The sequence below is a fragment of the Thalassophryne amazonica genome, chromosome 21 (assembly GCF_902500255.1).
Source record: "Thalassophryne amazonica chromosome 21, fThaAma1.1, whole genome shotgun sequence".
Taxonomy (NCBI): domain Eukaryota; kingdom Metazoa; phylum Chordata; class Actinopteri; order Batrachoidiformes; family Batrachoididae; genus Thalassophryne; species Thalassophryne amazonica.
Genome location: NC_047123.1, coordinates 13,806,020 through 13,829,214, shown reverse-complemented (window position 1 = coordinate 13,829,214; position 23,195 = coordinate 13,806,020). Strand labels below are relative to the sequence as shown.

Sequence of the window (23,195 nt, the reverse complement as noted above, 5' to 3'; positions counted from 1 at the left end):
AAAAATAAAACAATTATTAAATCAAGAACAGGGCAGACGGTGGGAAAAGAAAAGGGGAAAAATAAAATCATGAACCAGAACAGGGCCAAAACCTGACACACACTTGTCATTAGATACAGTGACGCAAATAAGTATTTGACACATTGTCGATTTTGCACGTTTTCCCACCTACAAAGAATGGAGAGGTCTGTAAGTTTTTATCGTAGGTACACTTCAACTGTGAGAGACAGAATCTAAAAAAAAAAAATTCTGAAAATCACATTGTATGATTTTTAAATAATGAATTTGTACCTTAATATTTGGTACAGAAACCTTTGTTTGCAGTTGCAGAGGTCAGACGTTTCCTGTAGTTTTTAACCAAGTCTGCAAACTGCAGCAGGGATTTTGGTCTACTCCTCCATACAGATCTTCTCCAGATCTTTCAGGTTTCGAGTTTCAGCTCCCTTCAAAGAATTTCTATTGAATTCAGGTCTGCAGAATGACTAGGCCACTGCAGGACCTTGAAATCCTTCTTAAAGAGCCACTCCTTAGTTGCTCTGGTTGTGTGTTTTGGGTCATTGCCATGCTGGAAGACCCAGCCATGACCCATCTTCAAGATCTTACTGAGGGAAGGAGTTTGTTTGCTAAAATGTTGCAATGCATGACCCCATCCATCCTCCCTTCAACACAGTGCAGTTGTCCTGTTCCCTTTGCAGAAAAGCACCCACAAAAATTATTTTGCCACCCCCATTCTTCACAGTTGGGACTGTGTTCTTGAGGTTTTTCTCATCTTCCAAACACAGCGAGTGGAGTTGAGACCAAAAAGCTCTATTTTGATCTCATCTGACCTTCTCCCATGCCTCCTTTGGATCATCCAGTTGGTCACTGAAAAAGTTGAAACAGGTCTGGACTTGTGTTGGCTTGAGCAGGGGGACCTTGCTGCCCTGCAGGATCTTAAACCATGACAGCATAGTGTGTTACAAATGTAATCTCTGAGACTCTGGTCCCAGCTCTCCTCAGGTCATTGACCAGGTCCTCCTGTGTAGTTCTGGGGTTTCCCAGAATCATCCTTATTCCCTGAAGCGACAGCTTGCATGGAGACCCAGACCAAGAAAGATTGACAGCCATCTTGTGTTTCTTCCATTTTCTAATAATAACACCAACAGTTGTTGTCTTCTCACCAAGCTGCTTCCCTGTTGTCCTGTAGCCCATTCCAGCCTTGTGCAGGTCTACAATTTTGTCCCTGGTGTCCTTAGACAGCTCTTTAGTCTTTGGCATGATGGATAGGTTGGAGTGTGATTGATTGAGTGTGTGGACAGGCGTCATTTAAGCAGGTTCAAACAGGTGCAATTAATACATGTAAAGAGAGCAGAATAAGAGGGCTTCTTAAAGAAAAACTAACAGGTCTCTGAGAATTCTTGCTGGTTGGTAGGTGATCAAATATGTATTTCATGCAGTAAAATGCAAATTAATTATTTAGAAATCATACAATGTGTTTTTCAGATTTTTTTTTTCTTTTTTATAGATTCTTTCTCTCACAGTTGACATATACCTAAGATGTAAATAACAGACCTCTCCATTCTTTGTAGGTGGGAAAGCTTGCAAAATTGACAGTGAATCAAATACTTACTGTATTTGTCTCACTGTATTTTCCAATTCTGTCTCAAGACAAGTCTAAAATACAACCGCAATTCCAATGAAGTTGGAACATTGTGTGAAATGTAAATAAAAACAGAATATAATGATTTGCAAATCCTCTTCAACCTATATTCAATTCAATACACCACAAAGACAAGATATTTAATGTTCAAATTGCTAATCTTTATTGCTTTTGTGCAAATATTTGCTCATTTTGAAATGGATGCCTGCAACACGTTTCACAAAAACTGGAACAGTGGCAACAAAAGACTGGGAAAGTTGTTGATGCTCAAAGAACACCTGTTTGGAAATTCCACAGGTGAACAGGTTTATTGGAAACATGTGAGTGTCATGATTGGGTATGAAAGGAGCATCCCCAAATGGCTCAGCTGTTCACAAGCAAAGATGGGCAAGGATTACCACATTGTTAACAACTGCGTGCAAAAATAGTCCACCAGTTTAAGAACAATGTTTCTCAACGATCAATTGCAAGGAATTTAGGGATTACATCATCTACAGTCCATAATATAATCAGAAGATTCAGAGAATCTGGAGAACTTTCTACACATAAGTGCCAAGGCCAGAAACCAACATTGACTGCCTGTAACCTTCGATCCCTAAGGTGGCACTTCACTAAAACCCAACATCATTGTGGAAAGGATCTTACCGCATGGGTTCAGGAACACTTCAGAAAACCATGGTCAGTTAACACAGTTCGCCACTACATCTACAAGTGCAAGTTAAAACTCTACCATGCAAAGCGAAAGCCATACATCAACAACATCCATAAACACTGCCGCCTTCTCTGGGCCCAAGCTCATTTGAAATGGACAGACGCAAAGTGGAAAAGTGTGCTGTGGTCTGATGAGTCCACATTTCAAATTGTTTTTGGAAATCATGGATGCTGTGTCCTCCAGACAAAAGAGGAAAAAGACCATCCATATTGTCAACAGCACAAAGTTCAAAATCCAGCATCTGTGATGGTATGGGGGTGTGTTTGTACCCATGGCATGGGCAACTTACACATCTGTGATGGCACCATCAATGCTGAAAAGTAGATCCAGGTTTTGGAGCAACACATGTTGCCATCCAAGCAACGTCTTTTTCAGGGGCGTCCCTGCTTATTTCAGCAAGACAATGCGAAGCCACATTCGCTGTGTTACAACAGCGTGGCTTCGTAGTAAAAGAGTGCAGGCACTCGACTGGCCTGCCTGCAGTCCAGACCTGTCTCCCATTGAAAATGTGTGGCACATTATGAAGTGCAAAATACGACAACGGAGACCCCGGACTGTTGAACAACTGAAGTTGTACATCAAGAAAGAATGGGAAAGAATTCCACCTACAAGCTTCAACAATTAGTGTCCTCAGTTCCAAAACGCTTATTGAGTGTTGTTAGAAGGAAAGGTGATGTAACACAGTGGTAAACATACCACTGACCCAGCTTTTTTGAAACATGTTGCAGGTATCCATTTCAAAATGAGCAAATATTTGCACAAAAACAATAAACTTCATCAGTTTGAACATTAAATATCTTGTCTTTGTGGTGTATTCAATTGAATATAGGTTGAAGAGGATTTGCAAATCGGTTTTTTTTTTTTGTTTTTATTTACATTTTACACAATGTCCAAACTTCATTGGAATTGTGGTTGTATGAAAACTGTCACCCTGAGGGTGACTGGTATGTTGCCAAAAGATGAACAAGAGATATTACAATGAGGAACGATGACCATGACGGACAAGGCTATTCAGAATATTCATGCGAAATTTTCAATCAATCAATCAATCAATTTTATTTATATAGCGCCAAATCACAACTAACAGTTGCCCCAAGGCGCTTTATATTGTAAGGCAAGGCCATACAATAATTACGTAAAAACCCCAATGGTCAAAACGACCCCCTGTGAGCAAGCACTTGGCGACAGTGGGAAGGAAAAACTCCCTTTTAACAGGAAGAAACCTCCAGCAGAACCAGGCTCAGGGAGGGGCAGTCTTCTGCTGGGACTGGTTGGGGCTGAGGGAGAGAACCAGGAAAAAGACATGCTGTGGAGGGGAGCAGAGATCGATCACTAATGATTAAATGCAGAGTGGTGCATACAGAGCAAAAAGAGAAAGAAACACTCGGTGCATCATGGGAACCCCCCAGCAGTCTAAGTCCATAGCAGCACAACTAAGGGATGGTTCAGGGTCACCTGATCCAGCCCTAACTACAAGCTTTAGCAAAAAGGAAAGTTTTAAGCCTAATCTTAAAAGTAGAGAGGGTATCTGTCTCCCTGATCCGAATTGGGAGCTGGTTACACAGGAGAGGAGCCTGAAAGCTGAAGGCTCTGCCTCCCATTCTACTCTTACAAACCCTAGGAACTACAAGTAAGTCTGCAGTCTGAGAGCGAAGCGCTCTATTGGGGTGATATGGTACTATGAGGTCCCTAAGATAAGATGGGACCTGATTATTCAAAACCTTATAAGTAAGAAGAAGAATTTTAAATTCTATTCTAGAATTAACAGGAAGCCAATGAAGAGAGGCCAATATGGGTGAGATATGCTCTCTCCTTCTAGTCCCCGTCAGTACTCTAGCTGCAGCATTTTGAATTAACTGAAGGCTTTTCAGGGAACTTTTAGGACAACCTGATAATAATGAATTACAATAGTCCAGCCTAGAGGAAATAAATGCATGAATTAGTTTTTCAGCATCACTCTGAGACAAGACCTTTCTATTTTTAAAGATATTGCGTAAATGCAAAAAAGCAGTCTTACATATTTGTTTAATATGCGCTTTGAATGACATATCCTGATCAAAAATGACTCCAAGATTTCTCACAGTATTACTAGAGGTCAGGGTAATGCCATCCAGAGTAAGGATCTGGTTAGACACCATGTTTCTAAGATTTGTGGGGCCAAGTACAATAACTTCAGTTTTATCTGAGTTTAAAAGCAGGAAATTGGAGGTCATCCATGTCCTTATGTCTGTAAGACAATCCTGCAGTTTAGCTAATTGGTGTGTGTCCTCTGGCTTCATGGATAGATAAAGCTGGGTATCATCTGCGTAACAATGAAAATTTAAGCAATGCCGTCTAATAATACTGCCTAAGGGAAGCATGTATAAAGTGAATAAAATTGGTCCTAGCACAGAACCTTGTGGAACTCCATAATTAACCTTAGTCTGTGAAGAAGATTCCCCATTTACATGAACAAATTGTAATCTATTAGATAAATATGATTCAAACCACCGCAGTGCAGTGCCTTTAATACCTATGGCATGCTCTAATCTCTGTAATAAAATTTTATGGTCAACAGTATCAAAAGCAGCACTGAGGTCTAACAGAACAAGCACAGAGATGAGTCCACTGTCTGAGGCCATAAGAAGAGCATTTGTAACCTTCAGTAATGCTGTTTCTGTACTATGATGAATTCTAAAACCTGACTGAAACTCTTCAAATAGACCATTCCTCTGCAGATGATCAGTTAGCTGTTTTACAACTACCCTTTCAAGAATTTTTGAGAGAAAAGGAAGGTTGGAGATTGGCCTATAATTAGCTAAGATAGCTGGGTCAAGTGATGGCTTTTTAAGTAATGGTTTAATTACTGCCACCTTAAAAGCCTGTGGTACATAGCCAACTAATAAAGATAGATTGATCAAATTTAAGATCGAAGCATTAATTAATGGTAGGGCTTCCTTGAGCAGCCTGGTAGGAATGGGGTCTAATAGACATGTTGATGGTTTGGATGAAGTAACTAATGAAAATAACTCAGACAGAACAATCTGAGAGAAAGAGTCTAACCAAATACCGGCATCACTGAAAGCAGCCAAAGACAACGATATGTCTTTGGGATGGTTATGAGTAATTTTTTCTCTAATAGTTAAAATTTTATTAGCAAAGAAAGTCATGAAGTCATTACTAGTTAAAGTTAAAGGAATACTCGGCTCAATAGAGCTCTGACTCTTTGTCAGCCTGGCTACAGTGCTGAAAAGAAACCTGGGGTTCATATTTTCTTCAATTAGTGATGAGTAGTAAGATGTCCTAGCTTTACGGAGGGCTTTTTTATAGAGCAACAGACTCTTTTTCCAGGCTAAGTGAAGATCTTCTAAATTAGTGATACGCCATTTCCTCTCCAACTTACGGGTTATCTGCTTTAAGCTGCGAGTTTGTGAGTTATACCACGGAGTCAGGCACTTCTGATTTAAAGCTCTCTTTTTCAGAGGAGCTACCGCATCCAAAGTTGTCTTCAATGAGGATGTAAAACTATTGACGAGATACTCTATCTCACTTACAGAGTTTAGGTAGCTACTCTGCACTGTGTTGGTATATGGCATTAGAGAACATAAAGAAGGAATCATATCCTTAAACCTAGTTACAGCGCTTTCTGAAAGACTTCTAGTGTAATGAATCTTATTCCCCACTGCTGGGTAGTCCATCAGAGTAAATGTAAATGTTATTAAGAAATGATCAGACAGAAGGGAGTTTTCAGGGAATACTGTTAAGTCTTCAATTTCCATACCATAAGTCAGAACAAGATCTAAGATATGATTAAAGTGGTGGGTGGACTCATTTACATTTTGAGCAAAGCCAGTTGAGTCTAATAATAGATTAAATGCAGTGTTGAGGCTGTCATTCTCAGCATCTGTGTGGATGTTAAAATCGCCCAATATAATTATCTTATCTGAGCTAAGCACTAAGTCAGACAAAAGTTTTGAAAATTCACAGAGAAACTCACAGTAACAACCAGGAGGACGATAGATAACAACAAATAAAACTGGTTTTTGGTACTTCCAATTTGGATGGATAAGACTAAGAGTCAAGCTTTCAAATGAATTAAAGCTCTGTCTGGGTTTTTGATTAATTAATAAGCTGGAATGGAAGATTGCTGCTAATCCTCCGCTTCGGCCCGTGCTACGAGCGTTCTGGCAGTTAGTGTGACTCGGGGGTGTTGACTCATTTAAACTAACATATTCATCCTGCTGTAACCAGGTTTCTGTAAGGCAGAATAAATCAATATGTTGAGGCAAAAAAGCACAGACAAAGACAATTTTTTGTTTTTTAAAAGTGTTTGACCTTTCTGTGACCTTGACCTTTGACCTTGACCCTGTGCTAAAAGATATCTGCATATGACTGCTATATGTGAACTTATAAGAGTCTGCAATGATCATTTGCACTCTTTTTCACACCTTTGAAAAAGATTTTCATGATGATATCATCAGATAACATCATAACTTAAAGATTTTGATATATTCTGGATCCCCTCATGAAGCCTTTTAATTTGGTGTGTTACAACATCTTTTATTCAAATCTGAAATTTGACCAAATTTAGGACAAATCTGACCTCAAGGTAACCCTGAATGTCAAGGTTGAATGCTTCTTTCACGTAATGGCCAGTCACTATATTCATGCCAGATTTGGAGGCAAATTTTAAAAAATTGCGATCAGGAAAGTTGTTTTGTTGAATTTAGTATTTGACGTTCCTGTGACCTTGACCATTCACCTTAAGTTAGATCATTTTGTGTTCTGAAAGGTATCTTACTAGGGCTGCTATATGTGAAGTTGCAAGAGTCTCTGATGTAAACTGTGCTGCAGAGCAAGTTAAAGGTGAAAAATGTAATGATTACTCCAAAAAAAAAACAACAACAAAAGAAACAAATATGCTGTAATTTCCAAGACGATAGAGCGCACCTGAATATTAGCCGCACCCACAAGTTTTAAAAAGAAAACAAATTATTCATAAATAGGCTGCACTGTAAGCTGTGGGTCTCCACGTGTAACATGAGCTATTTACACAGAAAGATTTTTTTAAACTTTTAATTAAATACGTACTGTAAATGCTTTTTTCCCTGAAGTATTAGACATAAATATTGATGGGCACATCATCCATTGCACACACACGGTGTCTCTGCTCCACACGGAGAATTGAGTAATTTTAACTTTTTCTTGATATTTCATTGCATGCAGCCAGGATCAGATGGAGTCTTTGGTAAATGAGATGTTACTGAGACGCTTTGACTTTTTCAACTTGTTGCGCCAAGACAGAGAACCGGGGGGAAGTGTGGGGGGAGAACTGATCTGTCTAACTGATCTGATGGTGCAGCTCTGGCACAAAGTGCTGAAGAGGGACTTTTCTTCACTAAAACAAACAGGTAAAACCTTATATTTTCACTGTGTGTGAATTTACACTGCATGAGGAGTGCAGCTTTCAAGAAATCAAATGATGGCATCAATTGATGTATTTGGACTTGTGAAAAAGTCTGTAAGAATCCATACATTAGCCGCATCATTGTCAAAGCTACAGTATTCAAAGCGTCTGAAAAAGGTAATGGCTTACTGTCCAGAAATTATGGTACATACTGAGTAACATATCTTGCAATAACGTTGGCAAGACACAATGCAAAAATACCTTCGGCTATTTGAGCATAAAAATAGGAAACAGATTGTGACCTTTTGACCTCTTAAAATAGGTCAAGGTGAGCCATCTTTGAACTTGTCCAAGGTCTGTCTCCCAAGAATGTTCCCTGTGAATTTGCAAGCCCTGACAGTAAGAGGACTGGAGTTATGCTGAGCACAGACAGATGGTTGGATGGATGCAAGGCCTTTGCAATACTTGATGGCCATATTTCGACCTCGTGTAAAAATACAGTTTGCAACAGCTTCATTCATTTAATCTCACTCGCTCATCTTCAACTGCTTATCCAGGATCGGGTCACAAGGGCAACAGCTCCAGCAGGGCACCCCAAGCTTTTCTTTTCTAGGCCACATTAACCACTTCTGACTGGTGGATACCGAAAAAAAGTTTTACTTATTGCAGAGAACCCGAACACAACTCTTGCTTTGTGAGTAAAGTGATTGGATGGTCTGAAGAATGGATGGCCCTCACCCCATACTCTCGCAGCACCTCCCATAGTATCTCCTTTAGTACCTGATCATATGCCTTCTCCAAGTCTACAAAACACATGTAGACTGGATGGGCATACTCCCAGGCCCCCTCCAGGATCCTTGTCAGAGTGAAGAGCTGGTCAATAGTTCCATGGTCAGGACAGAACATACATTGTTTCACTTCAATCCGAGGTTTGACTATCGACCAAACCCTCCTTTCCAGCACCCTGGGTTCGACTTTACCAGGGAGGCTGAGTAGTGTGATGCCCCTGTAGTTGCCACACACTCTCTGGTCCCCTTTTTTAAATATGGGGACAGCCACCCCAGTTTGCCACTCCGTAGGCACTGTCCCAGACCTCAACGCAATGTTGAAGAGATATGTTTGGGGATGTCCAAAGACAGTCCCTCCACATCCAGAGCCTTCAGCATTTCTGGACGGATCTCATTAACCCTCAGGGCTTTGCCACTGCGGAGTTGTTTGACTACCTCAGTGACTTCCACCAGGGAAATTGATGATGAACCCCAATCAGCTTCCAGCTCTGCCACTACTATAGAGGGCACTCCAGTCTGATGCAGGATTTCCTCAAAGTGTTCCTTCCAGTGCCCAATTACCTCCTCAGTTGAGGTCAACAGAGTCAGCTTGGATGTTCCCCTTTATCCTCTCCTGAGGTGCCTCATGGTCCACCAGAAGCAGCTTAGTACTGACCAAAAGTTTCTTCTCCATGGTTACTCCATACTCCTCCCACACCCACTGCTTTGCCCTCCTCACAGCAGAGGCTGCCATCCTTCTGGCCTGTTGGTACCTTGCAACTGCCTCCGGAGTCCTCTGAGATAACATATCCTAGAAGGACTCCTTCAGTGACATGGCTTCCCTGACCAACGGTGTCCACCACGGTGTTTGAGGGTTGGCACCCTTTGAGGCACCTAAGACCTTCAGACCACAGCTCCTCGCTTGCAGCTTCAACAATGGAAGCTTTGAACATTGCCCATTCTGGTTCAATGCCCCTTACCTCCACAGGAATGCCAGAAAATCTCTGCCAGAGGTGTGAGTTGAAGATCTGTCAAATAGTGGGCTCCTCCAGATGTTCCCAGTTTACCTGCACTATCGTTTGGTCTTACCAGGTCTGTCCAAAGTCCTCTCCCAGCCCCTGATCCAACTCAACACAGGATGGTGATCAGTTGACAGCTCTTCCCCTCTCTTCACCCGAGTGTCCAGAACATGCAGCCTCATATCAGATGATGTGATCATAATATCGATCATGGACTTTCAGCCTAGGGTCCTCTGGTACCATGTACGTATGAGCATTCTTATGTTTGAACATGGGGTTCGTTATTGGACAGTCCACAACTAGCAAAGAAGTCCAATAACAAAGGACCGCTCAGGTTTAGATCAGGGAGGCCTTTCCTCCCAATCGCATATCTCCAGGTGTCTTTGTCATTGACCATGTGTGTGTTGAATTTCACCAGCAGAACAATGGAGTCCCCACCTGAGCCCCATACAGGGTTCCATTCAGGAACTACTAGAAGGCCGAATGCTCCCAACTGCTGTTCAGTGCATATGCACAAACAACAGTCAGTCTTCCCCACGTGCCATCCAAAGGTGCAGGGAGGCGACCTTCTCATCTACTGAGATAAACTCCAGTGCAGCGGCGCTCAACAGGGGACTTGTGAGTATTCCCACACCCACCCAGTGCCTTATACTATGAGCAACTCCAAAGAAGAATAAGGTCCAACCCCTATCAAGCGCCACCTCCCACACAAGCTCTGGCTCCTTCCTCCACAGTGAGGTGGCACAGCAACTTTTTCTGCCACCCATGGGACAGCACACCTGACCCCAGCAATTCCCCTTGCGGGTGGTAAGAACACAGGGTGGAGATGGAAAGCCCAAAAAGACAACGTTGAACCGGCCAATAGGCACTTGCTGACGGCCCGTTCTTCCAGGCCTGGCTCCAGCCCCGGGCTTCCTCCAGGCTGGGTCATGTTTCCTCATTTTTCCATGGAGTCATTGTGAACCTATCTTAGTATGGCCCCTCAACTGAAAACAATTTGCCATGAGAAACCCTACCAGGAGTACAAAACCTCCAGACAACAGGTTTATGGGGTACACAAACCTCTCCACCATGATGTAATGTTATGCATGTCAAGTAATACCTACTTTAAAAGTGATGCTCATACTTTGCTGTTTAAATGATTTCACATTATTTGTATGAAAACTATGCCACATAATATACCACCATAATGCATATGCCTTTTCACCCCTTTTTTAACATTCTCTCCATAGATGCAATTTTTCTTCCATATGAGTATTCATTTATTGTTTCTTTTTTATCCGCCTCATTTGATCCTTTATTTCCTTTCTCCTTGTGGTACCTCCCATTCAGTTTTTCCCTGTGCACTCTGTTTTTCACTTTCACTTCCCCTTCACTCCCTTTGATTTTTTTGCACTCACCAGTTTTTTTTCTTCTGCTTCATTTCTGTCTCTTTGCCTTCCAGCCTTTTCTTTTCCTTGCACATTTCCATTTCACTTTCCCTAACAGCGTCATTAGCATTTTCTAACTGAGGAGGCTAAATTGAAAATGCTAAACGAGTTTGTTTCTGTGGTAATTAGCAGTAAGGAGGAACACAGGAAGTTAATAGAAATGACTAGAAAAGCCACCGAAAGCCATCTGAATTTTCTGAATGGTGCAAGAGCTGGGCATGTTAGGGCTTGTCCTGTGAGACCAACACGGAGGTGCTTTCGTCCCGTGCCATGAGCGGCTCCGTGGCGAATTTCTCCGCTCCTCTTTCCATTACAAAACTCCTGTAACAGTGGAATGTGCAGAAAAAGTGCAGTGTCCAGCTGTCTTGCCATTTCTCTGGTAGTCAGACGACATCCCGGATCAACAAAGCTTTCACTTTGGAAATGATCTGGTCGTTTGAGCCTGTCGATCGCCGCTCGATGTGCGGCACGCCATCCGCCGCTGTGGGCCGTCTTTAATCCAGTTGTAATTGTCCTTAATCTGTGTGATCCCCATAAGATCTTCACCGAAAGCCATCTGAATTTTCCAAATGGTTTCCACTTGGCTGTCTCTCACACTTTCTGAAAAAATTTTGATGAATCAAAGCGGCAGTCGATCAGCCAATTTCCTGACAATGAAAATCCGACGAGGGGGTTGGACCACTCCTCCCACAAGGCGTGCTCACAGGTGAATGACGCAACCTACAGGCGTGAAAAAACTCACGCATGCGCACGAAGGTTCAAGCTTGGCTGATGCAATCACACATGATTCAAATCCATATAGTTTTTGCAAAAAATAAAAAGGTCTGATAGTTTTCTAACAGACCTTGTATTCACGAGAGTTTTAGGCACTAGAGTTTAATGCTGTTGTCCTGTCCTGAGAGTCTCAAATGCATTCTCCTGTCGCGAACTGAGATTAACCTATCACCCATAATGCACCTGGACACAGCAAGCCCACACTAAAACCTTACAAATTAGCGCATTACTTTAAAACTAAAACACTTATCTGATATTTTCACTTTATAAAACTTCAGAAGTGACGTTAATTTAAATAACTTGTCCTAAATAAGTTTGGTTAAAATTTGAACCATAAGTTTAAAATGTATGCTTCTGGATGACTTGGGTGCCGGCCAGTTGGCCCAGTATGGGATTAAAAGAAATGAGTTGGGTTTTTTTTGTTTGTTTTTTTGTTTTTGTAACCAGTTCTCATTTGCCTGCAGAGGATAGAGCAGTTTCTTCTTGAAGCAGCTCTCCTCTGTTTGCAGAGGGTAGAACTACACATCTGTTCACCTTTGTTTACCACGTTAATGGTCTAAAAATTATCAGACAAAAATTTATCGTAAGATAATTAGTGCGATAATGGTTTTTCAAAGTTATCTGAAAAGATAATCCGATAATGAAAACTTTATCTTTGATAATTACCGGTTATCGGATTATCGGAAGTGTGCCCACCACTGACATCACAAACCTTTAGAGCTCTAAAGTTTTTAAAAGAAGACTTGTACAGCATGTCTCTTTCACAGACCGACGTCAGACAGAGAGAAGATGGCGAGAAAGACTGTTTGAAAAAGTCTGATAAGGACACGAATCTGTGGAATTATCGCTGGCTTCATCAGCACACCTGAAAGATAAAAGAAACAGGAAAAGTGAACTGTGCCATCAGGAAACACAGTAAGAATATTTCTCTCTCTGGAAAATATTGTGCTGTTCAAACAGGATTTTAGACAAGATTATGTGACCATTATTATTAATCTAGACTTTCTTTCTCTGGGAAAAAAAGACTGTGGCTTTGAATGGATTTACATCATGGGTTAAAGTTCTCCGTCACCACGACGGATTTCTGTCATTTGGAAAATTTAACCACGTGGTGATGCATGTTTGGGGGCCGAAATATGATATCAACTCACATGTAAGTAAAAAACAAAAATAAAAAAACGATTAATTGAAAAGATAATCAACCGATTAATTCATTACTTAAATAATCTTTAGTTGCAGCCCTAGTTTGTTTTACAAGTGAGAGCATTTTATCGATGTGAATAAGCCAGTTTTGAGTTTCTCAGTGCGCATGCATTTTCAAAACGGGTGACAGTGTTACTTTGTGCACAGCAGAACAACATTGTCAGTTGCTTTAGGCCCTACTTTTGTATTTTATTGACTGTACAACCAGTGACACAGCACCCATTTGGTGCATTTACCGAACCGATCAAAATACTACAGAAGACAAAGAATTTTTACTTGACAGTTTGAAGTGAGTTTTCTTTGTTTCAGATGGCTTCATACACATTAAAATTCACTAGAATATACAAAATTTGACTTGCTCTTTTAAAACATTTCTGGGGGAGCACCCCCAGACCCCCCATAATTAATGCTGTGTTTTTACTTGACAGTTTGAAGTGAGTTTTCTTTGTTTCAGAGGGCTTCATACCCATTAAAATTCACTAGAATATACAAAATTTGACTTGCTCTTTTAAAAAATTTCTGGGGGAGCACCCCAGACCCCCCATGATCAATGTTGTGTTTTTACTTGACAGTTTGAAGTGAGTTTTTGTTGTTTCAGAGGGCTTCATACCCATTAAAATTCACCAGAATATACAAAATTGGACTTGCTCTTTTAAAAATTTTCTGGGGGAGCACCCCCAGCTTTTGCATTCTTTTTATGCTTTGTCTCTCTCTCCTTAGAAGCTATTTAGAATAGATTTGTATACTGTATAATGTGTTTATTGTATTGATTGAGGAAAAAACAGTGTGTGCGCCCACTATGCCACATTTTAGGGAATTGCTGGCATTGATTTTTGCCAGGAAAAAATTTCAGTCAGATAAAAATTTATTGCTTTAACCCATGATTTACATGAATTTACACAAGAATATAAATGAGTTTTTATTAATGTAGACTATTTTCATGGGAAAAAGACACTGTGGCTTTGAGTGGATTTACAGGAATTTACACAAGAATATGTGGGTTTTTTACTATAAGGTATGTTCATCAAAAAATCGAAAAAAAATTCAGGTTCAGATTCTTGGAGGTGTTTGGGCTCAGACTTAGATAATTTAAACAAATTTAACATTTTATTGTTGTGCACTATTGAATGAATAATAGTAATCTAGTGACGTCAGTATTATGGTATGATATTATCAGTTATCAAGTTGATAACGATTTTATCATATACCTATAAATGATAAATGCACGCAGAACACAATTTTAACCTAACCAGACCCCTCCTACAGAGAGGCCGACTGTTATAGGCTAGTGACTAAACAATAGCTCTAATTAGCACCTATTGTGCTCTAGTTAGCACTCTCCTAATGATGGGATTGAAGCCTCCCCTGATGGCTCCCTTGACGACTCTCCTGATGACGTGAATGACTCATTACCATGAACAAAAGACTGAAACTGCTTTGACCTGAGTACCCCATTGTAAACAGGGGACAAAGCGTGTCTGAGACCCGCCCCCCGGTTAAGGCTGGGTTTCAACTGTTTTACAAAGAATGCTTCCTTGACACCTCTCTCAAACCATTTCTTCTCTCTGGCTAAGATTTTAACTTCCTTGTCCTCAAACGTGTGGTTAGTATCTTTAAGGTGGAGATGAACTGCAGACTGAGGTCCACTGGCGACCTCTTAGTGGTGCTGGTAGAAGAAATGGTTTGAGATAAAGGTTTAATTAAAATCTGGCGTAAAACCTGTGCCAATTCAACATGCAGATCCACCTTGGATCTGCTGTGGTGACCCCAAGTGCAAAGAAGGGAGCAGCCGAAGGGACTTCCAATCCTATCTTGTAAGAAAATGGCAAATTTTATATAAAACTTTAGATGGAAGACAAGCTCATAGTCGATACCATAAGCAAGGGTCAGTACACAGGTGAGCAATCCAAGGAGCAAAAGCCTTGCAGAGGAAAATGGCAATGATTGTCCAGTATAGGAGCACAAGTCAGGAAGGAAAGCAGTCATACTTACTTGATAACTTATTAGAATGTATAACTATTGAAATATGTGAAGAAAAAAGAAAAAATGTATTAGTCAGCTGTATATATAGAGCACCAGGATCTAGTATTGAAACATTCACTGACTGTATGGGAAAAATGTTCTCAAAAACTAATCAAAAAACTGTGTTCATTTGTGGTGACTTAAATATTGATCTGCTCAATCCAAATAAGCATAAAATAACAGATGAATTTATCAGTATAATGTACAGTATGAGTTTATATCCAAAAATCACCAGGCCAAGCAGAATTACATCCCATAGTGCCACCTTAATTGATAATATATTCAGCAATGATATTGAGAATAACACTGTGAGTGGATTATTAATCAATGACATTAGTGATCATCTACCAGTTTTCACCGTTTATAATAGAAAACCATCGGCGGAATCAGCCAGAGGAGAAAATAAAATACAGGCGAGTGCGGACAGAGGAAAACATGAACACACTAAAGAAGGATTTACAGGAGCAAAACTGGGAAAAGGTATACAGTGAAAGTGATGTTGATAGTGCATATGAAACTTTTTTACAAATATTTACGTCATTATATGATAAAAATTGTCCAATTAAACAAGACTACAGAAAACAAAAAATCCAAGCTCGACCATGGATGACGAAAGGGTTACGAAATGCATGTAATAAGAAAAATACACTGTATAGAGAATTCATAAAACTAAAGACTAAAGAGGCAGAAAATAGATATAAGAAATACAAAAATAGATTAACTAATATTATACGGGTATGTAGGAAGGAATATTATAGTAACATATTATATAATAACAAAAACAATATTAAAGGAATATGGGATATATTAAATAGCATTATCAAAAATGGTAATAAAAAACAGAGTTACCCTCAGTATTTCATTGATAATAATGTCAAGAAGGAAAATAAGGATGAGGTAGTCAACGGTTTTAATAATTTTTTTGTAAATATTGGACCAAGCTTGGCAGAAAAAATTCCCGATTCCCAACCTGAGGATTGGGATAATAATCTCATAGAAAGAAATCCCTGTTCAATGTTCCTCACAGCAGTGGATGGAAATGAAATTATAGACATTGTGAATAATTGTAAATATAAAACATCTACCGATTTAAATGAAATTGATATGGTGGTGGTAAAACAGGTCATTGAATGGATTGTAGAACCATTAACATACATCTGTAACTTATCATTTCAAACCGGTAAATTTCCCAATCAAATGAAAATAGCTAAGGTTGTGCCGCTGTATAAGACTGGGGATAGACACCACTTCACAAATTATAGACCTGTTTCTTTGCTTCCACAATTTTCCAAATTATTAGAAAAGTTATTCAATAATAGATTAGACAAATTCATAAATAAACATAAATTACTTACTGATAGTCAATATGGATTCAGAGCACATAGTTCAACATCACTTGCATTAATAGAATCAGTTGAGGAGATTACAAACGCCATAGACCACAAATTACATTCAGTTGGAATATTTATAGACCTTAAAAAGGCTTTTGATACAATTAATCATGACATATTAATCAATAAACTTGAACAGTATGGGATTAGGGGGTTGGTGTTGCACTGGGTGAGAAGCTACTTAAGTAACAGAAAACAGTTTGTGAAGTTGGGGGAATATACATCATCATGCTTGGACAATGCTTGTGGCGTCCCACAGGGGTCAGTATTGGGTCCAAAACTGTTTCTAATTTATATAAATGATATTGTCAATGTTTCCATAATATTAAAATTAGTATTATTTGCAGATGACACAAGCATTTTTTTGTTCAGGGGGGGATTTGCAGGAGTTACTGAGGAGGATCAGTATAGAAATGGGAAAATTGAAAATATGGTTTGACAGAAACAAATTATCATTAAACTTAAGTAAAACAAAATACATGTTATTTGGCTATTGTAATACAGACATACAGGTTCAGTTACAAGTCGAGGGGGTAGATATTGAAAGGGTACATGAAAATAAGTTTCTGGGGGTGATAATTGATGATAAGATAAACTGGAAGACTCATATAAAACATATACAAAGTAAACTGTCAAGAAGCATTTCAGTTCTAAACAAAGCGAAACATATTCTGGACCACAACTCACTCTGCATTCTTTACTGCTCACTGGTTTTACCATATTTACAGTACTGTGCAGAGGTATGGGGTAATACTTATAAAGGTACAACACAATCACTATCAGTAATGCAGAAAAGAGCTATAAGAATTATTCATAATACTGGCTATAGAGATCATACAAATCCACTATTTTTACAATCCAAATTCTTAAAATTCACAGACTTGGTTCATTTTCAAACAGTACAAATTGTGTATAAAGCAATAAACAATTTACTTCCAGCAAATATTAAAAATATGTTTTTTAACAGATCAGGGGATTACAGTCTGAGGGGGAAATTTAATTTAAAGCATCAGTGGGCACGAACAACATTAAAAGGTTTCTGTATTTCTGTCTGTGGGGTGAGGATGTGGAACAGATTGGGAGTGGGACTCAAGCAATGTCCAAGCATGAACCAGTTCAAACAGCGGTACAAAAATATGTTTTTTTCTGGGTATAGGGAGGAGGAAGGGTAATGAGGGTTAGGGTGTTTTTGTTTTTTGCTTCGGCTTGTAAATATATAGTATTTTGTATGTAAGTAGGTATGTCTAGGTGTATATTTATGTTTGTGTATGTATATGTGTATGTATGTATATGTGTATATATGTGTATGTATATGTGTATGTATGTTGTGTGTGTATGTATATATGTATGTGTATGTGTATATATATGTATATATATATATTGATATCGGTTTAGGTGTGTAGGAATCTATTTGTATATGTGGCAAAGGGTATTACTGGTTGTGGGGAAGAAGGGGTAGGGATAAATAAGCTGATGCTTCACCCTACCCCTTTTCGGACATGTTGGGTACACAGTAGGAACTTTTTTGTTGTTGTCTTTACTGATCTATCTTGTAATTGTTGTTGTATCAAATGTTCGAAATAAACAGTTTTCATTCATTCATTTTCATTCATTCATTCATTCATTCATACCAGGTGAAAAGCAGGCAAAACACCACAGTCAGAAATGACGACAGTCATGCACAATTAATCGGTAACATTAGGAAAAAGCAGAATGCAAGGAAAAATGGGGAGGGGGGTAAAGGCATTTTTAAACCTCAGGGGTCCATGGACTTGCTGGTGAATCCACATCATTTTTTTTTATTATTATTGTTGTTTTTTCTGAAGTTTCTGAAACCCAGATGGTGAAAGATAGAGGAAATACAGGAACATGAGAGTAAAGAGAATAATGTTAAAAGTTTCCCATTGGACAAGAAGACTGCGGCGATTGACAATAAAAACAAATACAGTGATACGGAGAAAAGCTAACCATGAGATGAAGATGAGAGAGAGAAATTCTTTCTATCGCATATAGATACTTCCGATCTATATTCAAACATCCGATAGCTGTCATCACATTTGTGTTGCTTTATTCTTTCATTAATCCATCCACAGTCAATAAGCAATTAAACATACATATTGCTATCACTGGTGGCTAACAGCTGGTACCGATTTTCAAGTCCCGTGTCCACATCATAGCTCTCAAGTTAAGAACACAAACCATCATCATCACCGCAGGGTGGTGCGCAGCTGTCCATCTTGCGTAATATCATCAGTCTCTCGGACAGAGAAAAAAGAGCAGAATCAGTCGGCCAGAAAACCTACACCGAAGGTAGGTTGGCTATCAGCCTATACTATTTCAATACACTAGGGTCAATATTAGATTTGTTAAGTAATCAGAAAATCTAGGTAATGTATCAGTGATGGCACCCACCTCAATTACAGGGTGTAGTGGCCGGACTAAGGCATGCTACGATATATTTAACCTAATGTCATCTATTTTCTTCTTGAAGTAATCTAAGAATTCTTGGCTGTAAATGGAGAGCGACATACAAGTGGTTGTCTGTGAATAAGTGTTGTCACCTTGTGAAACAGAAACTTTGAATTGTGCTTGTTTTTGTGAATCAAATCAGAGTAGTAGGCTTGTTTGGTAGCCAGTAGTGCATGATTATAGTCTAGAATAGCATCACAACACACGAGGTGGAATACTTCTAGTTTTGAACTACGCGAGGTGGAATATTTCTAGTTTTGAACTACGCATTTTCGTTCTAGACCTCTAAACCTATGCTTGAGGCCACGTAAGTAATCATTGAACCAAGGCAAATGTTTTGGGGCGGCACAGTTTTAATGTAGATGGACTGATCTTGTCTTCTTTATAATTTGCAGCGGTTTAATTAATTATTAAAATCTTTTTGTCTTACGTACAATTTGTACATGTTCAATAAAGCCCCTCTGTCGATAAATCAATATAGTTATTTTTTTAACAGCATCTGCAGGAGTGCATGCGTCCACGTGTACATGATGTTAATTCCGTCCCCCTGTTAATTCCTGCGTGGTACAGAGGCTGAGCAGGCATATTAACTCTTTGAACACAAACTTTATTTCTCTTTTTAACAGAGCAGAGCTCTCAAACATTCCGCGCTGCAGCTGGCTCACACACTTGTTCCTCTACTCCTTTCAGTCCACGGCTCATAACCCGACTCGGTGCACTGCCACCATCAGCTGTTTGATGGGGAGCATTGCAAGCATCTGCAGATAAAACTGAAATAACACAAATAAAACCAGAGTTAAGTATGTAACTATGAATCTTTGAATTCCGGATGACTGCCAGAGAGTGGTGCTTCGCACCTGGATTATTTAATGCATACATGCACAGAGGTAGACTGTTATACCAGCAAAGTCACATTACTGGGCGTGACCTGTGTGACGTCAGCCAACAGTATATGAGAGCACGTCACCCGGCATCCAGTCCTTTTGGAAACTATCACCTCCAACTATCCTGGCAGTCATCCTGAATAGGGATGGGTATTAAGATTTTATCAATATCAATGCCATTATTGATTCCACTAGGACCTCTTGTGAATTTTCTGTGTGCTAAAAGTAAGCTTTACAGGTTTTCTATGTCAACATTTTATTGAGTCTTAAAGTAAATAAATATAAAATTATTCACTGGATCTTTGATCTCAGGACATAAATAAAAATAAACAAAATCTGTAGTTTGTATCAAACACATTTTCTTTCAGACATTTTGGCATGAATGCCACTCCATACTTCTGAGCTGAGCTCAGCCCGCTGCTGCACATCAGCGCAGGACATCTCATTTTGGCAGGAAAAAAGTTTTGATCAATTGTTTGTATTACAACGTCTGGAAAGAGGTGTCATTTGATTTAAACGGCGATTCGCTTTGAAGTTATTAATTCTGACGAGACTCGACCTTTCCAACATGACTCGGCAGAGACCTGTGCAGCATTTGGAGTGATACAAATGGAACAGAGAATGATTCTCCTTTTTTTCTCGCAACAAGACAGGAGTTCAAGTTAGTGACTTTAATCCCCACAAAAGTGACTCACGATTGACATATTTTAATGGCTTTGAGAGGTGTTAAGAAGCGGAGTTGCCGCTTCTGAAAAGCAGTGAAGCAAAGAACCAATTAAGCAGCGGGTCATATCACTGCTTCATTGCTTCAAGCTTCAAAGCAGAGCCGCCCTGCAGAAGCAGTTGATTACAGACCCCTGCAGGGTCTGTAATCAACGTAGAGAAATACCGTATTTTCCGGACTATAAGTCGCACTAGCCACTATATCCATTATAAAGAAAAATAAACCATAAATAAGTCACACTGGACTATAAGTCGCATGGACATACAGGTATGTTAACTTAACATGAAAAGTTCAGATGATAATATTGTTAATAATATTGCAGATGTTTGTGCAGCACTGCGCAGCTTATGACCTCCCCGTGGTCTCGACGCCAGCTCCTTCCAAGTGCAGACGCTAATCCTCCGCTGTCGTTCACCCAGTGCTCCCACGCAGCTCTCAGCGTCAACTTAAACACTCTGCTCACAGTGATATCCAAGGATTGAAGCTGTTTTGTTAGCCCTCCCGGAATAACAGCAAGCACCGTGTTCGTCTGCTTCACACGTTGTTTCACAATCATTGTCTGTGTCAGGTGGGTCTGGGTGAGGTGAGGAATACGTGTCCAGTGTTCTGTTCTCTGATTGGTTATCATGACCAGCGTGACCTATAGGGCAGCCGCCATACTACAGCGTCCATGATGCATTGCATTTCCGTTTCCGGTGGCCATTTTAAAACATAGAGCGACTCTGTCACGTAAAATTGTTTTATTACGGTAAATTAATTGAGAATCTACCAGTATAGTTTTCATTTATAAGTCGCTCTGGGGTATAGGTCGCATCCCCTGCCAAAACATGTAAAAAAGTGCGACTTAGAGTCATGAAAAATACGGTAATCATTTTCCCGACAAACACCCTCCAAAGGGCGGCCGCTCTGAAGGACCGATAAGGCAATCATTAAGCAAAAAGGCTATTGATGTCGGTGGATCGAATCATTTCTTCGAAAAGAACCGTTTCCCAATAACCAACCCTAATCCTGAATTCATAGAACCGTAGTTACATATGTAGCTCTCATTCTTGTTCATTCCTCTTGACCACCAGAGGGTGATGCATAGCACCTGGATGACCTCATACCAACAAGGTCATGAGGAGGAAGCCCACATTGCTGCAGCACAGATGTCGGTCAGTGAAGTGGATATACCCACTTCCAGGGGCATATCCACTCCCAGGAAATGGATATGCCCCGGGTTGAATGACATCCCATTGGAGAAGGTTGACGGTTTCTGTTGCTGTAAGCTTCAATGAAATTGCAAAGCGGGATGCAGTCTTAACACACAACCAGCTGAGGTCACCACCTCCCAGTGGCTCAAATGGTGAAGAGCATCAGCCCTCCAGGATGGCACATGTGCAACCCTTGGAAGCCAAAGCCTGAGGGCACCTCGTAAAAAATGACAAATCAGGGAGTGCGACTCCATTGAGCAACCATTCACCATAATGTGGTGAGCAGAGATGGCAGCAACATAAAACTTAATTGTAGAGACCGAGAGACCACTGCTCAACAATGTTTAAAGATAGCCAAGCAGTTTTGGTACAGAGCAACATGGACACATCCTTCATGTGTCCATGTCCAAGACAAGATGGGCATAAATTATGGCTGTCCTCCAGGCTCAGAGGGTCCAAACAGGTACTGTAGATGTGCAACAACACAGTAGACATTAGTGTATGTGTGTGTGTGTGAGCATAGCAGTAAGTGAGATACACTCAGTGACTAACTCCCTGGTGTCACAAAGGTAAAGCCTAAGATCAGGGCTGACAGCGACACAAAGTGACACCTTAGTGTTATAATTATAAAACACCAAATGGCATTGTAACGGGGAGGGGGAACACTCACACCACAGTGGCTACAGTAAGTATTTGAATCTAGTTGCTTTGAAAAAGGAGTGCGAATCACTCTCAGATGTAGTGTAGTTTCAAGGAAAATGCCAGCGGTCTGGAGCAGTGTGACATGTAGCAAAAACACTTATGGTACAGCATCCAATCTCAGCATGTGAGTATAACCACCATAAATGGAGCATAAACCACTCACACAAGCAATGTAATGCCAAAGAATACTCCAGCAATCTGTATGTTTGGAGCAAGCAGCGTAACATGGAGCGAAAAACACCCACAGTACAAATGGTAAATGGACTGCATGTAGATGCTTTTCCATCTACATCAGACAAAGCGCTTTACAATTATGCCTCACATTCACCCATTCACACAAACACATTCACAAACTGATGTCAGGGTGCTACAATGCAAGGTGCTCACTACACACCAGGAGCAACTTGGTGATTAAGGACCTTGCCCAAGAGCCCTTAGTGATTTTCCAGTCAGGGTGGGATTTGAAACGAGGATTCTCTGGTCTCAAGCCCAGTGCTTAACCATTAGACCATCACCTCCACGAAAGACCATCAAAGCGTCCAAACTCAGCGTGTGTGTATAACTGCGGTAAAAAGGAGCGTAAACCACTCGCACAAGCAATGTAATGCCAAAGAATACTCCAGCAATCTGTACGTTTGGAGCAAGCAGCGTAACATGGAGCAAAATTAATTACGTATGTAGCTACGGTTCTATGAATTCCGGATGACCGCCAGAGTTGGTTGTCACTCTGGCGAAAGATTCTAAAAGGACTGACTGCCAGGTGACATGCTCTCATATACTGTTAGCTGACGTCATCCAGGTCACGCCCACTAACGTGACTTTGTTGGTATAAGACTCAACCTTTGTGTGTGCTCGCATGGAATAATCTAGGTGCTAAGCA

The 23,195-nt window shown here is 40.2% G+C and overlaps 1 protein-coding gene and 2 long non-coding RNA genes across 7 annotated transcripts in view; 2 read left to right on the top strand and 1 right to left on the bottom strand.

Moving 5' to 3' along the window:
- Positions 1-23,195, top strand: part of lama2 (laminin, alpha 2) — a 780,279-nt gene that overhangs the window by 471,539 nt on the left and 285,545 nt on the right. The window lies entirely within an intron of this gene.
- The window catches only part of LOC117503416, a 559,959-nt gene that overhangs the window by 408,658 nt on the left and 128,106 nt on the right, over positions 1-23,195 (bottom strand). The gene's annotated exons all lie outside the window — the stretch shown is intronic.
- Positions 6,277-23,185, top strand: LOC117503418. Its single transcript, XR_004558563.1, has 3 exons — positions 6,277-6,289; positions 8,873-8,875; positions 23,076-23,185. It is a non-coding gene; the product is annotated as an uncharacterized LOC117503418 (long non-coding RNA).